Source organism: Neofelis nebulosa, chromosome 6, assembly GCF_028018385.1.
Source record: "Neofelis nebulosa isolate mNeoNeb1 chromosome 6, mNeoNeb1.pri, whole genome shotgun sequence".
NCBI classification, from domain to species: Eukaryota; Metazoa; Chordata; class Mammalia; order Carnivora; family Felidae; genus Neofelis; species Neofelis nebulosa.
The window spans coordinates 130,128,721-130,144,833 of NC_080787.1; the positions used below are offsets into that span (position 1 = coordinate 130,128,721).

At 35.2% G+C, this 16,113-nt stretch overlaps 1 long non-coding RNA gene across 1 annotated transcript in view; it reads left to right on the plus strand.

Annotated features, from left to right (window-relative positions):
- The window catches only part of LOC131514962 (uncharacterized), a 57,531-nt gene extending 44,991 nt beyond the window's left edge, over window positions 1-12,540 (plus strand). Inside the window, exon 4 of the long non-coding RNA XR_009263363.1 lies at window positions 12,480-12,540. This is a non-coding gene — a long non-coding RNA (uncharacterized LOC131514962). The remainder of the gene's footprint in view (window positions 1-12,479) is intronic.
- The last annotated feature ends 3,573 nt before the right edge of the window (window positions 12,541-16,113 follow it).

Genomic DNA, 16,113 nt, shown 5'->3' on the forward strand with positions numbered 1-16,113 from the left:
ATTTTGTCAGGTGATTTTGCTATATCAATCGTCACAATCATGCATTTTTTTCATTGTGGTAATGTGATATATTATTGATTGATTTGATGTGTTGAATCACCCTTGAAATTCTTGGATAAATCTCACTTTTTCTGATTAACTCTACCAAACATTTAAAGAAAAATTAACACGAATTTTTCTCAAACTCTTACAAAATAATAAGAGAGGAAGGATCACTTTCTAATTTGTTTTGTGAAGTTAACATTAGCGTGATGCCAGACCCAGACAAAGGCATCACAAGAAAAGAAAAACACAACATCTTTGTAAGAATAGATGCAAAATTCTCAACAAAATACTATCAAACTGAACCAAGCAGCATTTGGAAGGATTATACACTGCGGCCAAATGAGATTTACCCAAGAATTTCAAGGGTGATTCAACATATAAAATCAACTAATAATATAGTGCACTAATTTCTTGGCATACCATTGTTTATGAAGTTTTTTATAATATTTTTATCTAAGGCCAGAAACAATATCCTCATTTTCATTTTTTTGTGGTTCCCATTTTCACTTCTAATTTAAGTAATTTGAATAATCTGTCTTTTTTCTTTGTCTACCTGAAAGTTTGTCAGTATTGATCTTTTCAAGGGACCAACTTTTATTTTCACTTATTCCATAATTTATTTATTTATTTATTTATTTATTTATTTAAATCTTCATTCTTATCTTTCTCATTTCCTTTCTTCTGCTAGCTTTGGACTTAGTTTGCCCTTCTTTTTTAGTTCCTTTATGTTTAAAATTAGGCTATTGATTTTAGATAGTTCTATTTTTTTTTTTTTTTTAATTTTTTTTTTTCAACGTTTATTTATTTTTGGGACAGAGAGAGACAGAGCATGAACGGGGGAGGGACAGAGAGAGAGGGAGACACAGAATCGGAAACAGGCTCCAGGCTCTGAGCCATCAGCCCAGAGCCTGACGCGGGGCTCGAACTCACGGACCGCGAGATCGTGACCTGGCTGAAGTCGGACGCCCAACCGACTGCGCCACCCAGGCGCCCCAGATAGTTCTATTTTTAAATGTATGATTTATAGGTACAAATTTCCCTCTGAGAACTACTGTAGCTGCATCTTACAGGTTTCATTATTTTGGGATTTTGTTTCCATTTGTCTCAAAGTACTATCAAAATTTTCTTGTGATTTCTTCTTTAAACTATTAGTTACTTAAACTATGTTGTCCAATTTCCATAATTTTTTTTTCAGATTTGCTTCTATTATTGGTTTGCAGTTTCATTCCATTGCAGCTAGAGAAAATATATTTTATTCTTTAGCTATTTAAAAATCTATGGAGACTTGTTTTATGGAGTAGAATATAGTGCAGCCTGGGGAATCTTCCAGGTCCATATCAGATAAATGTATATTCTGCAGTACATGTGTCTATTAGGCCTAATTGCCTCATAGTGATCTTCAAATACTCTATTTACTTTTCATTTTCTGTCTAGTTGCTCTATTTATTATTGAAAGTGAGATATTCAAGTTTAAAACTATTGTTTTAGAAGTATTTCTCTCCGTCAGTTTTTGCTTTACAGATTTTGGGGCCCTGTTGTTAGCTGTGTATATGTTTGTAATTGTTAAAAATTCTTAAAAACAGACTCTTTTATCAATATGTAATAAGTAATATACAGTATTTCTTTTTCTTTTGGGACAATTTTTGCATTACAATCTATTTTATATGATATTAGTGGAGCCCATGGTATTTCTTTAACTCTATATTTTTTAGTTATTTTTTTAACGGTAACCTTGGGGAATACAATTGACATCGTATTCTATTTCCAATTAATACCAGCTTAGTTTCAATAGTATACAAATTTGCTTCTATATAACTCCAACCCTCTTATATTATTATTGCCACAAATTATATCTTTACACATTGTGTGCCCATTAACATTGATTAATAATTATTTTTATGCAATTCTCTTTTAAATTGTATAGACTAAAAAGAAGTGTTACAAATGAATAAGTCATGGGAATAAAAGGCACAGCATAAGGAATGTAGTCAATGATACTATAATGGCATTGTATGGTGATAGACGGAAGCTACACTGATGGTGAACATAGCCTAATATATAAACTTGTCAAATCACTGTGCTGCACACCTGAAACTAATATAACATTTTGTGTCAACTACAATTATAAAGAAATTTGTTAAAAATGAGGAAAAGAGGAAAAAGAAATAAAAAATACAATAATACTGGCTTATGTGTTTACCTATGTCGTTACCTTTACCAGGGTTTTTATTTTTTTCCTATGGCTCTGAGTTACTTCTAGTCCTTTTAATTCATTTTGAGGACCTCCTTTAACATTTCATACAAGACATCTCTGCTAGTACTGAACTCTGTAGTTTTGTTTATATAAGAATGGCTTCATTTTTGAAGGAAATTTACAACATATAGAATTCTTGGCTAACAGATTTTTTTTTTCTTTCAACACTTTAAATATCTCATCATACTGCCCTCTGGTCTTTATAGTTTCTGGTGAGAAATGGCTGTTAATACTATTAAGTTTCCTTTGTATGAGACAATTCACTTCTGTCTTGCTACTTTCATAATTCTTTCTTTGTCTTTCAACAATTTTCAAGAAGTCTTAGTGTAGAACTGTTTGAGTTTACTCAAGCTGGGTTTGTTGAAATTCTTAGATGTGTAGATTCAGTATGCAAATTTAGGAAGTGTTTAGCCGTGAATTTTTCAAATATTATTTTGACCACTGTCTCTTTCTCCTCATCTTCTGGGACTCCATTATGTTTATATTGATATGCTTGATGGTGTTCCAGAAGCCTCATCTTTCTTTATTGTTTTTCTTTATTTTTTTTCTTTCTGTTTTTCACCCTGGTTGCTCTCAAATAATCAATCTTCAAATTTACAGATTTTTTTTGTCTATTCAAAACTGCTATTGAACTGCTTTACTGAAATTTTTCTTTTAGTTATTATAACTTTTACCTCCAGAATTTCTATATGGCTTTAAAACAAATTCCATCTCTTAAGTGATATTACCCATTTGGTGAGGCATCATTCTCTTGGTTTCATTTAGCTCCTTTAACATATTTAAAACAATTATTTTAAATTACTTGTTAGGTCAGATCAATTTCAGGGGTTCTTTGGTGACAGTTACTACTAATTTTTTTTTCCTGTTAGTGGTATGAACATTCATGTGTATTATTTTTATTTTTTGCCTGTCTCATAATTTTTTGTTGAAAGATGGGTATTTTGAACTTTGCAGTGTGGTAACTCTAGAAATCAGATTCTTCTCCTTCCCCATAGTTTGTTGTTACAATTTGTTTTGGTGGGTTGTTTGTCTAGTTCTTTTTCTAAACTAATTTTGTTAATATACATTCTTTGTCTTATTGGCCACTGACTTTTCTGTTTCTTCAGCTTTGTAGTCAGCTAAAGATTTGACAGAGATGTTCTTAAGTACTTAAAACCAAAAAAGAAAGGAGAAAAAAAAAACAACCACCTCTCCTTGACTTTTCAGATGGACTCTGTATTCAGGCACTCCAAGATTTGCCAGGTAGTTTTTGCTTGTTTATTTGTTTTGTTTTTTGTTTTGTTTTGTTTTTGAGACAGGAGAGGGAAAGTGTGAGCAGTGGAGGGGCCGAGACAGAGAGGGAGAGAGAGAGAATACCAAGCAGGCTTTGTGCTGTCAGCACAGAGCCCCATGTGGGGTTCAAGCTCACAAACTGGGCTCCAACTCACAAACCGTGAGTGTGTGACCCGAGCCAAAATCAAGAGTCAGATGCTTAACTGACTGAGCCACCCAGGCACCCCACTTGCCAGGTAATTTATAAGACTGCTGTGGTCTTCACTTCCTGACTTCCTGCCACCCAGAGCCTGAAGTTCAGCCAGAGGTGAAAACTTAGGTTCTTCTCAGGTGTTTTCTGAGCATGCATTCAGACTTAGCCATTTTCATGACCATCTATATACTTGAGACTATGTGGGAAGTTTTCAAAGCCTTTCCTCCCTATGTTTCTCCTTCCCCAGCCTCTTTATTCCCAAGCTTCTTGGTCTCTTGTTTGTCTCAAATATTCTAATTCAGTCCAAGTGGCCATGGCTAATACATTTACCTTTACATGTTTTCAGCAAACACTGCTGGGGATGCTGTCACATTCCTGTGACAGCTCTGAGGTAGATGAAACACATCAAGCCCTTGAGATGATCCTTCAGACATCCAATAGACAGGCCAAAACACACAGCCACAATTCTTTAAGAACAAGGTGCATACTGATCCCTCTGTTACCAATGACCTGCACCAGCAACACAGGTTGCCATCTCAAGGCTGCTGCTGCTAAACTGAGTCGTGCAGATGGCAACCACATGAGTTAAAGTGCCCCAGAGCTCTTTTACCAAAATCCAACAGTGTTTCTCTTCATTAAATATTCCCCTGATTGTTGTGTTTTGATTCCAGAATTCAAAAAAAAAAAGTTAATTCTGACAGTTTTTGCCAGCTCATATCTTGCTTTTGTAATGAGACGAAGTTTTGAAATTGCTACTCTAATGTTCTGATGTCACTCTAGCTTACTTTTTGATATTGATTTTAAGTTATAGACAGAATGGACACTTATTGTGGTCTAGACTTCTATTTCATACTATGTTTCGTGATATTCCACTGTAAAGCCTAAAATTTTACATATAGTAAATACTGAAAAATAATATTGAATGAATGCATGAATGAATGAATAAATCAATCAGTACACCCATAGAAAGATTTATATTACCTACCTTAGTGACTTATTCTGTAGTATAAAAATCCCAAATACAGGATAATTTTTCTTATACTCTAAAATAAATTTGTTATGGTAGCACTAATTTTCCTTTGCTCAACTGTTAGTGAAGATAGAGAAAATATGCTCCGTCATTATATTTTTCATAGTATGAAAAATATCTTCCTTGGTGTACACTGAGTAGTTCTTTAATTTAATTTTCCCATAATCTTATCAACTCTAAAATAAACAATCTTTCAGCCCTTCCTCAGTGGTTTTATTTTCTGCCTAAATTATCCAGATAAGGGCTGGAAAATAAAGACCTATCTCATTTGGCCAAGTTAACAGTCTTCAATTCACTTGGGAGTTGAACAATCACGTTGCAATGAACTTTACTGTAGAATTTTTTAATTGAGTGTGATAATATAAAATAGTAACAGGAATATTACCCTCGGGAATGATGTTTCTTCAATAGTACTAGTGGCTGGCCATAGATGTTTAATGGTTGATGCATTTGGGTTAGGGTTATCCCTAGCACTGGCAAAAGCAAATCCAGAGTTGAGAATGATAAACTTAAAATGATACATTCTGAAAGACCATTTATCTATTTTTCTACCCAATTAGCCAATAACTGTAGAGACAGTGTATTTAAAATACTAAAAGTCGTGTTATTGAATGCCCTACATTTATTTTCATGAAAATATTTCGAGTGCTTTTTATGTACTGGTAAATTCCTAGATGCTTTCTAGTAATTGGTTACTAGCAAATAAATGCTAACAACTTTCAGTTAGATCAAGTGTCCCCATTTTAGTCAAGGAAATTAAGAACTTCTAAGGGACTTTTACAAAGTAAGTTGGCCATAGGCGTGCACTACTCTAATCACCGTTTAAGAGACATCCTGCCTCAAGTGACCATCTCTGATTGCAGCAAGGTGAGGTTATGTTCTCCTTAGGCAGCTTTAACCAATGCCCAAGCATAATAGAGCGGGATGTTGTTATTTCTGTTGAAGGCAGGATTCCTCTACTGACAGCCTTTAGACCCCTTTGAGCTTCAGACTTTCTCACACCTATACCGTAGCCTGAGTCTCTCTCTTCCTAATTGTTCCCCCTTTCTTCCGCAGGTGTCAGACCCACACCACAGTCGGAGAGCTTTGCCCTCTTCTGCTTTCTCTTCTGTTAGCTTTCACACACATTACCTAAAATAAATCTTTCGTACTGCAAATTCTGTTTTGGCATTTTCTTTCCAAAGAATCAAAACTGGCACAAGGAGGAAGAATGATTTATGGGAAGAGAGCAAGAGTTATTTATTTACTTGGGGTGATTGATTTGGTAGGGGTTGTTATGGTGTACCTGGATTTTTCATTCTATTTCTCTTACTTAGCAATGTGGTATTTTTTTGGTAACAATATTGTTTTGGTAAAATGAGGGCAATCATATCTATCTTGCAGAATTGTTGTACATCTTCTTTATGGTTTTATTTGAGTACAGTTGACACACAATGCTACATTAGTTTCAGGTGTACAACTTAGTAACTTGACAAGTTTACACTTTATGCTATGTTCACCAGGAGTGTAGCTATCATCTGCCCTATTACATTGCTATTACAATATAATTGACTGTATTCCTTATGCTATGCCTTTTATTCCCATGACTTGTGCATTCCCTAACTGGAAACCTGTATCTCCCACTCTCCTTCACCCAATTTGCCCAACCTACCACCCTGCCCTTTGGCAACCATCAGTTTATTCACTGTATTTATAGGTCTGATTCTGCTTTTTTGTTTGTTTATTATTTTTATTTATTATTATTATTTTTTTTAGATTCCACTTATGGGACCTGTTGTAATCTGTTGAATGATGTAGTAAAACTTGGCTCTAAGTAGGTTCTCAAAAATGGTAGCAATTGGTCGTAATGTTGTTAATAAGGAAAACTAATTGTATGATATAGCAGATATTATGAAATAGGTGTAACTAATAATATATCTCATATGAGGTATGAAGTATGAATATATCTCGTATGAATATATCTCGTATGAATATATTCATGATGTATGAATATATCTCGTATGAATATATCTCGTATGAATATATCTTATATGAAGTATTGGCTCTGGTATGAAAAGTCAAACACATTCCCCCAAACTGTGACCTTTCCATGTTCCATGCCTCTTTCTGGCATCATTGCAATTGATGGTACAGGTTTTTGATTTCTTAACATTTAGTAGCTTTTTCAAATAAGACATCAAGTTGGTATTGTCACTAAATATTTGAATTGATGATATACCACCATGGTATATATACAGTTATCTGCATAGTAATTGATACTACCTGCCAACAATGAGTATGTGGCTCTACGTGTCTGTAAATGTCACCCATACACATTCTCTACTCAGTTACTTTTTAAAGGGATCAGTCAGAGGTCACATGATTTAAGAGTAAAATATTTAGACCTAAAGTGAGAAAATCTTCTGTCACGTTTGAGCATCTCACCAACTATGACTGGGGGCGATCATTAACTGACACATAATTTTAGCTTCCTTATTTCAACAACGAAGGAATCAGGGCAATTTATTTCTAAAGTGCCATTAAGTTATGAAATCTAAAAACTCACCATAATCAGTTCTCAAGAATTTACACTTTAAGTTTACAAGTTATACCATAATATTCCTAGGTTTTCATTACTCTGTGATTGGTTTTATAATGTATACTGAGGATGGATTTTTAAGAAAAAAGGAAAGGAGTTAAATGGATGACAATTTGCTAACAGTCTAATAAATTAGGGGAGAAAATTAATCATTAAATTTTGCAATTTGATCTTATTTATGTATAAAAGATTACTACAACAATAATAAATATTAGAATTAATAGAATTTTAATAACATAACATTCACTAGAAAATATGAATGTTAAAATACCTTTTCCACAGCCCCTTTCCTGAAAGAAAAAAATAGGAAGACCATGCATAAATTTACCATGCTAAAGATGTTGAAACAATGAGAGATACAACAGTAAGGATGATGTTTCCATCTTGCCTCTAAGGTAGAAACTATGCTAGAGTTTCTAGACTAGGAATTTTGCATTACCATAAAGAGCATGTTTAAGGTTCATGTATGATAATGTCATCCAAAACAATATAGGTTCAGGCTCTTATCCAAACTAAAGGAATCACATTTGGCTTCTGGATCAATGTCATGTTTGACATTAAAAGACCAGAGTTAACATCGATAGATAAGAGTAGGTCACTGGTAATTAAGGATGGAAATGCCACCCCTCTACAACAATTGAAACTTCACTTCAAATTATTTGAATTCAATTAGAAAAGCCAGAGGGGGTAGATATAAAAACCCTTGCTTAAAGACAATTTTAAATGGTATAGTTCAATTCAATATGGTGGCTAGTCATTCAGTGTCTACTGTGAACCAGCAGCACTATACCAAGCTCTGCAGACCCAAAGATGAATAAAATATGCCCCCCATCAAGGAAGAATGATTTATTAGAAGACATGAAGCTTAGCTCAGGAATACTGAAGGGCAAGTGATGTAAGTTGCTGTTTCTTATGGCATAAATAGGACAAATTAAGAGTGTTCAGTTTGAGCAAAAGTGATCAATGCCCAGAGAGAAAGGTAGACAGAAATAATGACATATCAATAATAGCATATTAGACAAACACAACTGCATTTGCTCATTTAAGGGTTTATTCTGTGTGACAGTGATGGTTTTGCATCTTGGTTGGCACTTAAAAATTTCACAGCACCAAACGGAGTCATCTTAGGATGAAAGAAGCAATAATATAATAAACACAGATTTCCCCCCACTCAATGTCTCTTTCTGTTTCTTAATCTCTTCTCTCTCTCTCTCTCTCTCTCTCTCTCTCTCCCTCAATCATACACATACACATCATCACACACACATACACACACACACACACACACACACACACACAGTCACACCGCCTAAGTGGCACTGATACTTGGTGACTTATCACTGTGGTGGTAAAAATCAATGGAGAGCTATATTTGGAGGATCACTATTTCCAATGAGAATGCTGGTTAAATTGAATGCTTTTCTGGCCAGTACTTTTAGCATATCTGGCGTACTCTGCACTGGAATAAAATGAGAATAAAGAATAGCCAACACTATTTGATGCTCAAATTGTAAATTTGACTTACACACCATGGAATATATTTTGGATAATAAGATAATAAACCTCTCTATCCTCCATAAATCCCATTGGCTTAAAGACAGTTAATAGAATGACAGGACTATGACACTGTTGAATACCATTTCAATGCTACTGTCCCTTAGCACCTGTAAACAAGGAAGTGATGTTTAAGACATGTAAAAAGTCTTTAGGTAGACGCCAAGGGTGCTGAGATCCGGTGTGTCATGTTTTCATGTCTGTGAGTTACCAGCAGCTGATCTTTCCAGGTTGTGTCATTGGTTTCCTGGGAAGGGAAGGATATGGCTTTGTAATAATAGTAACCACTGATAGTCACTGAGTGCTCACTATATGCCAGCCCCTGGGTTGGGTGCTTCGCTTTGCCTTATCTCATTTTGTTCTCATAACAGCACAGTGAAGTAAATACTGTTATTATTCCCAGTTTACACACGAGGCAGCTGAGACCGTCAACCCATTTTCAGGTTATTCTGATTCCATAACATGCCTCTCTGGTTTTATAGGTCTCAGTTGTAATACAGGTAGGGTGCTACACTTATGTACACAATGAATTCATATACAATTACTTCACTTATTTGAAAATACTGCTTATTTCAAGGTTCACACATGTGTCTGCTTTGTGGCTTTACTCGGGGGCCGTCTTACGGGAAGGATGTGTTTTCCAAGCACAATTGACCTTTTTGTTCTGCGCCAATCATCCCCTCCAACTTATGGGTAATTTGCTGCCAATAAGTCTACATACTTTCAAATTTCTTAATGCCTATTATAAAATATCATCTGTGGATGTGACTCAATACTTTCTGCTTTAGTATGGCACAATTACACATGGGTTCCTTGACAATTATACCATTTAAATATAGTTCCTTATTTTTCCAATGCTTTGTGGACAGCTTTTCCAAAGGTAACATTTAAAACACAGATCAACTCAAATGAAAAAAAAATTTGAAAGGCAAATAACAATGATGCTGCTAAATGCCGTTTCCCTATTATTTTGTGTTACTGTACTAAATCCCACCTGCAAAGACTGGGAATCAATTATTTAATGCAGAACGTTTAAATCTAGTATTAAAATCTGGATGAGGATAAAAAGAAATTCTGAATATGTTTCCCACATAGATCTCAGTACCATTACAATACGCTGGATGCTTTCCAATCCAGCCATTAGACTGTGAGTCTTTTTATGTGTCTGTGTACAGATCTCTATGGGTACCTAAAAAATATGTTCTTGCTAGCAATCTGTGACTGCTGTTTACCCACAACTTTGTAGCATGTATGATCTTGAACAAATAATTTAAGTTGTCTCTATCCCAGTTTTCTTTATCTTTAAAGTAAGACGCTGGGCCAGATGACCCATGAGATTCATGCCAGAACTAAAACATATTGATTCTGTAGCCAAGGATGATGGTTTACTGGAACTGCTATGCAGTTGAAACCAACTGCTATCAAATTGAAAGTATTTGTTTATTTTCCATTTTCTGTAAAAATACTTTCACAATATTAGAAAAATCATTATCCTCTCTATTAATAGGAAATACTAAATTCCCACTTGCCCTGAATTCTTAGCCTGTTTATTTGTTTTTTGTTTTTTGTTTTTTTTGTACTTCGAAATTTTGAGCACAAAGCTTTAGGCAGAGATTTGTGGCTGATTGGCTGTGATTATGAGATACAATTCAAGAGAATGAGAAGCCAACACATTGAGGCAGCAGAGCAGAGAAGTAGAGTGTTTGATGGCAACACTGAACAAAGAAAGCAAGACAAGTAACTTCCTTCCTCTGGACATTCTGTTCTGTTGGAAAAACAAATCTCTATTTGTGGACAAATCGTTGCTTAGGTTTTCTATTATTTGAAGCTGAATGCGGTTCTAAGTAATCGAAACTTAGAGTTACTTACCCACACTTTAGGACCAGATGGAGTTTAAAAACTGTGAAATCTAATTGCTAATCAGCACCAAGATATGGTGTTATTATTTCTACCTTTTAATATTTTCTGGTGATTGAGATGTTTTACAACATGCTTCACTTTCATGCACTGATTTTTATTACTTTTATTTTCTCATAGTGATAGTAATTATGACAAATTTCTGCATTTAGAATTTAATGGTAATCCTTTTCCATTGACAGGCCTTCTATGATATTTGGTACTTTCAATTCCTTCCAGTGTTTTCTTTTTTTTGGGGGGGTACAGATTATGATAAATAGTAATCCAAAATTAGTAATTTGATGTGAGCATTTCTTTCCAAGAGTAAAATGTTTCAAGAATATTCAACTCCTGGATTATCAAATCAAGGTGTTGAAAGAGCTTCAAACAAAACGGAAGCATAGTGTACTGACTTCCAAGTCCCTGTTGAATCCTAGAGGATAAAAATGAGTCTATTCTTATATAAGGATAAAAACATTTGATCTGATTCCCATCTTGTCTTTTGAGAATAATATATTCATCATCTGGGATACTTTTGAGATACCAGGTGCAGTGCTTAGCATTTAAAACTAAACCAGTGACTAATTTACTTGGTCAAATTCTAGAATGGGGTTATATACATCTTTAGCTATCATAATGTTTTCATAGAAAAAATTTAAAACACCTTATTTTAGAAATAAATATTTTACAATTTACACAGACATTTGAAACCATCTTAAGAATATAAAAGGCCCGTTGAAATGGATTCTAGGCCAACCTCATCCAACCTTCTTAACCCTTCTATTATATAGGTATGTCCAGCTTACCTGCATGTATTGGTTAAATAAACATCTGGTGATAGAAAATCCCCTCCTCATTAGGTCTACTCATTCTATTTTCTTGCATAAGTTCAACTCATGCAAAGTGCTTACTGTTGATTTGATATATGTCTCCTAGTTATGTTCATTGGTGCTATTATTCAATCCATATTTCAACATTTTGTTTACCCAGTGTCTTGAATCTGTCAAATGCTTTATTGAGACAAAAAAATATATTACATAAATATTGCATTTCAACAATACAAGAGTCTCATCTCTTTTCAAAGTGTTTGAATATTGTTAGTCTGCCATTACTTGAGTCAAATAAACACAGGCTGTCTTCTGGTGATGGTTATTAATTTTTTTCTATACTCATAAATCATCTCTTTAAGTTCTCTGCCTGGTTTCTTGCTGGAGATCAATGTCAAACAAGAACACGTCAAGTTTATAGAATACTCTGGAACATATCACATAGTTATCAAGTCTATAAGTTCTATAAAAACCTGTGGGATATATGAAAAAAATAAAAAGAAGAGTCTCTATTGTTTACAATGTGCATGATTTATAGCTTTCAAAACAGCTTGCAGTAAGGACTTACCAATTTTGTCAAATTTATTAAAAGGAAGACACATCTTAGGTTATCTGAACAATATTTCAAAATTCGTAAAAAATGCTTTATATTTAAATATATATAGAATAGCTTACATGCTTTAGATAATATTAACATCAATTCCATGTAATTGATTTTCACAGAATACTTTTATTGATTTTTGCCCATCTAGTGTGTCCATAGACAATAGTTGCAACTGATGAGAGAATATGATTCCAACATGACTGTTAGCTGATGTTTTCATTTACAGGAAAGAGCAAGATGGAAATGAAACAAATATGTGTGTCAGAACTTCACCCATTCGTTAATGGTATGAGAGACACCTTTACTGATTTGGATACTAATCTTTGAATACTGAAAGTGTATCTCCTCAATTTTTTTGTGCTGGTCACAATACAATGTCAATAGTCAGCAAACATTTTAAGTTTACTCAGTTCTCATTAATATTTTTCTCCATTATTTTCTTAAGCTTAGAGCAAAAATGATGAACAAAGTCCTGATTGGAAGCATTTACAGTTTTTATGCAGTTAATTGCCCAACCATGAGCAGTATCATCTGAACACGGAATTGGGAAGAGATTTCCAGTAGCTCACCATTATATTGTATTTTTACTATGCTGAGACATAACCTCAAGAGCAAAAGATAAGCAGGAAGTGATGAGCTTTGAGTAATTATTATCCTTACCTTCAGCTTTAAGAAACTTTATTTAATTGTAAGTTAATAAAATTTAGTTTTTTTTTTTTTTTTTTTTTTTTTTTCAACGTTTTTTATTTATTTTTGGGACAGAGAGAGACAGAGCATGAACAGGGGAGGGGCAGAGAGAGAGGGAGACACAGAATCGGAAACAGGCTCCAGGCTCCGAGCCATCAGCCCAGAGCCTGACGCGGGGCTCGAACTCACGGACCGCGAGATCGTGACCTGGCTGAAGTCGGACGCTTAACCGACTGCGCCACCCAGGCGCCCCTAAAATTTAGTTTTTAATAATGGCTGTGTTTACCAATAAGCTTGCAATATTCCTGAAAATTTATCAATGGGTTCTTGCAATCTACAAGTCAATCACACACATTGCAAGATGGGTTTAATAAGAGCATTGTAGCTAGATATTCTTAAATCTTTGTCTATTTTCAAGAATGAACAGGAGATACTGGGCAACAGTGTAGTGTCTTGTTAGGGATGTGAACTCTAAACCTAGACTATGACCTGCTTCTTCCACTTAGCAGCTGGGTTTCCATGAACATGTTTCTTAGTCTCTTAGTGTTTCAGTCTTCTCAGCTATAAAATGAATATAATAATAACAATTTAGTAATAATAACAACAATTCCCATCTTATGTATAGAATGAGGTGACTTATGTAAAATCCTTAAGGCAAGATCTAGAACACACTGAATGTTCAATGCACATTAACTATTTTACAATTGGATTTTAAGACAGAATATAATACGATCAGGTTTGCATTTTAAAAGATCACTCTATTGTAAGGAGTATTAAACTATGTGGGGGTGCTTGGGTGGTGCAGTCAGTTGAGTGTCTGACTCTTGATTTCATCTCAGGTCATGATCCCAGGGTGATAGGATTGAGCCCCGAGTTGCACTCTGTGCTGAACATGGAGCCTGCTTGAGATTCTCTGTCTCTGTCTGTCTGTCTCTCTCTCTCTCTCTTTCTCTCTCTTCCTTTTCCCCTCACGCCAGCATGCACTCTCCCTCTCCCTTTCTCTCTAAAATAAAAGAAACCCCCTAAACCAAAAAAACCCACTGTGTGAAAATGTCAGTTAAACACCTGTTGTGTCTCTCTAGGGAGGCACAGAGTGATGGTTCTTGGAATCAGTTTGTTGGAAGAAAGACAGACACAACTGGACAGATTTTGAGAGACATTTAAAAGACAAATGTCCGAGATAACTCCAGTTATCTCCAGTTTTTGAATTAAGTATTGGAGGATTTCCTCTTCACTGAGGAAAAGAATGTTGGAAGGTAATCCATTTTGTAAATTAATTAATTTATTTACTTTTGAGACAGAGAGCGAGTGAGTGGGGGAGGGGCAAAGAGACAGGGAGAGAGAATCTTAAGCAGCCTCCATGCTCATTGCAGAGCCTGACACAGGGCTCAAACTCATGACTGTGAGATCATGGGCTGAGCTGCAATCAAGTGTCAGATGCTTAACCAAATGAGCCACCCAGGTGCCCCAGAAGGGAATCGGCTTTAGGTCAGGAGGGAGATCCATAGTTTGGTTTAAGTTTGAAATACAATTAAGAATTTTAGGAGACGTGAAGTAGGCTGGTGGGGATACATAGACAGAGTCTGGAGATGTCTGGGCTGTAGATACACATTTTGGAGTTAATGGTGTAAAGGTGGGGTCAAAACATCACGAGTGGACGATATCCTTCAGCAGGTCACAATACACGCAGAGACATGAGACACCTTGTCTGAGGAATGTCTATGTTCAAAAGTTACGAGGAAGAAGTGTCAAAGAAAAACAGTTATTCAAGGCAGAATTTATTAGTCCCATTTTATTGATATAAAAACTGAGATTCACGTCTACGTTTCTTTGTAAGTTGCATGTCATATAGTCCATAAACAAAGCAGCTGACATTCAACTCAATTTCCTCCTGCTCAAAGGCTTTGAGTCCATATGCCACACCTTAGTGAGTCTCTTACTATTAACTGCAACCTTTTGATGAAATGAGGTGTGTTTAGTTAGCACTCAGCATTTGGTGGATTCTTCCTGCATTCCCTTTCTGCACTGAAAGTTCCATCAATGTGTATAATACAACAGTATTTCTTATTATGCAATGCAAAAGAGAGATATAAGGAGGAGAGACAGAGAGGAAGAAGAGAGACAGGGAGAGAGAGACAGGGGGAGACAAGATACTTTTTTTTTTCTACGGAAGCAGTGTATTCACTGTCTAGAAGAGTAATGGTCCTTTAAAAGTCTCCAACGCTTTCTGAGAGGCTGTGTTTTGTTTCTGGTGACTCAAAGAGGAAAGATTACCTGTTTAGATACAACAAATGGTGCCAAATGAGGAAGGAAATAAAACACATCCTTAACTACCAAATGCTCAAATACAATCTGACCTTACTCTACATGTTTCAAAGGGAACCAAAGGAAAGGGGAGATGAGGTTAGAACTGAGTGTCTGGGGAAGGTTGAGGGAGGTGTTCATTTACTCCTACTTATGTTATGCATACAAGTCAGTAATCAGAGCTTCACTTTCAAAGATTCTTGAACTCAAGCCAGAATTCACAATGTAATTATATAAAATCGTCTCAGGAACCACAAAACATCCAATAATAGGTCAATAAAGTGTATATTTTTCAAGTACTGTGGGGGAGGTGCACATTACAAATCTTTTCACTAAAGAATGGGAAAAGCAACTACATGTTCAAGTTCCAGTTCACAATAGCTCACACAGAAGTGAATAAATAAAGCACCCAGATGAATATAAACTGCTCAATTTTATAAGTACTGCACAATTGAAAAAGACATCAATTGCTCATTCTAACCGAAAGGACCCCAACAGTTATTGTCCTTTTATAGTAGGGGGAAAAAGCCCAACAACCCCAGAATACTTTGTATTCAGCTCAAGAGATACTCATCTAGTGATGTGCCTAAGGTGGTAAAATACAGGGAGATTTTTGTTTAGTACATAGGTGTATTTCAGACAATGCTGAGAAGTTAGTGTGAAAAAAAAAAACAGATGAGTTTAATGCTGGAGTCTGTTATTCAGCATGTGTATGGGATTTGTCATTTGGGGAGATTTAAATCTGTGTCAATATATTCATAACTTGCCTGTAAATACACTCGTATTATCCCCACTTGTAAACGGGCTGTGTATTACCATATGTTTTAAATAAGGAAACTGAGGCAGAAAGTGAAACGACAGTTTAAAAT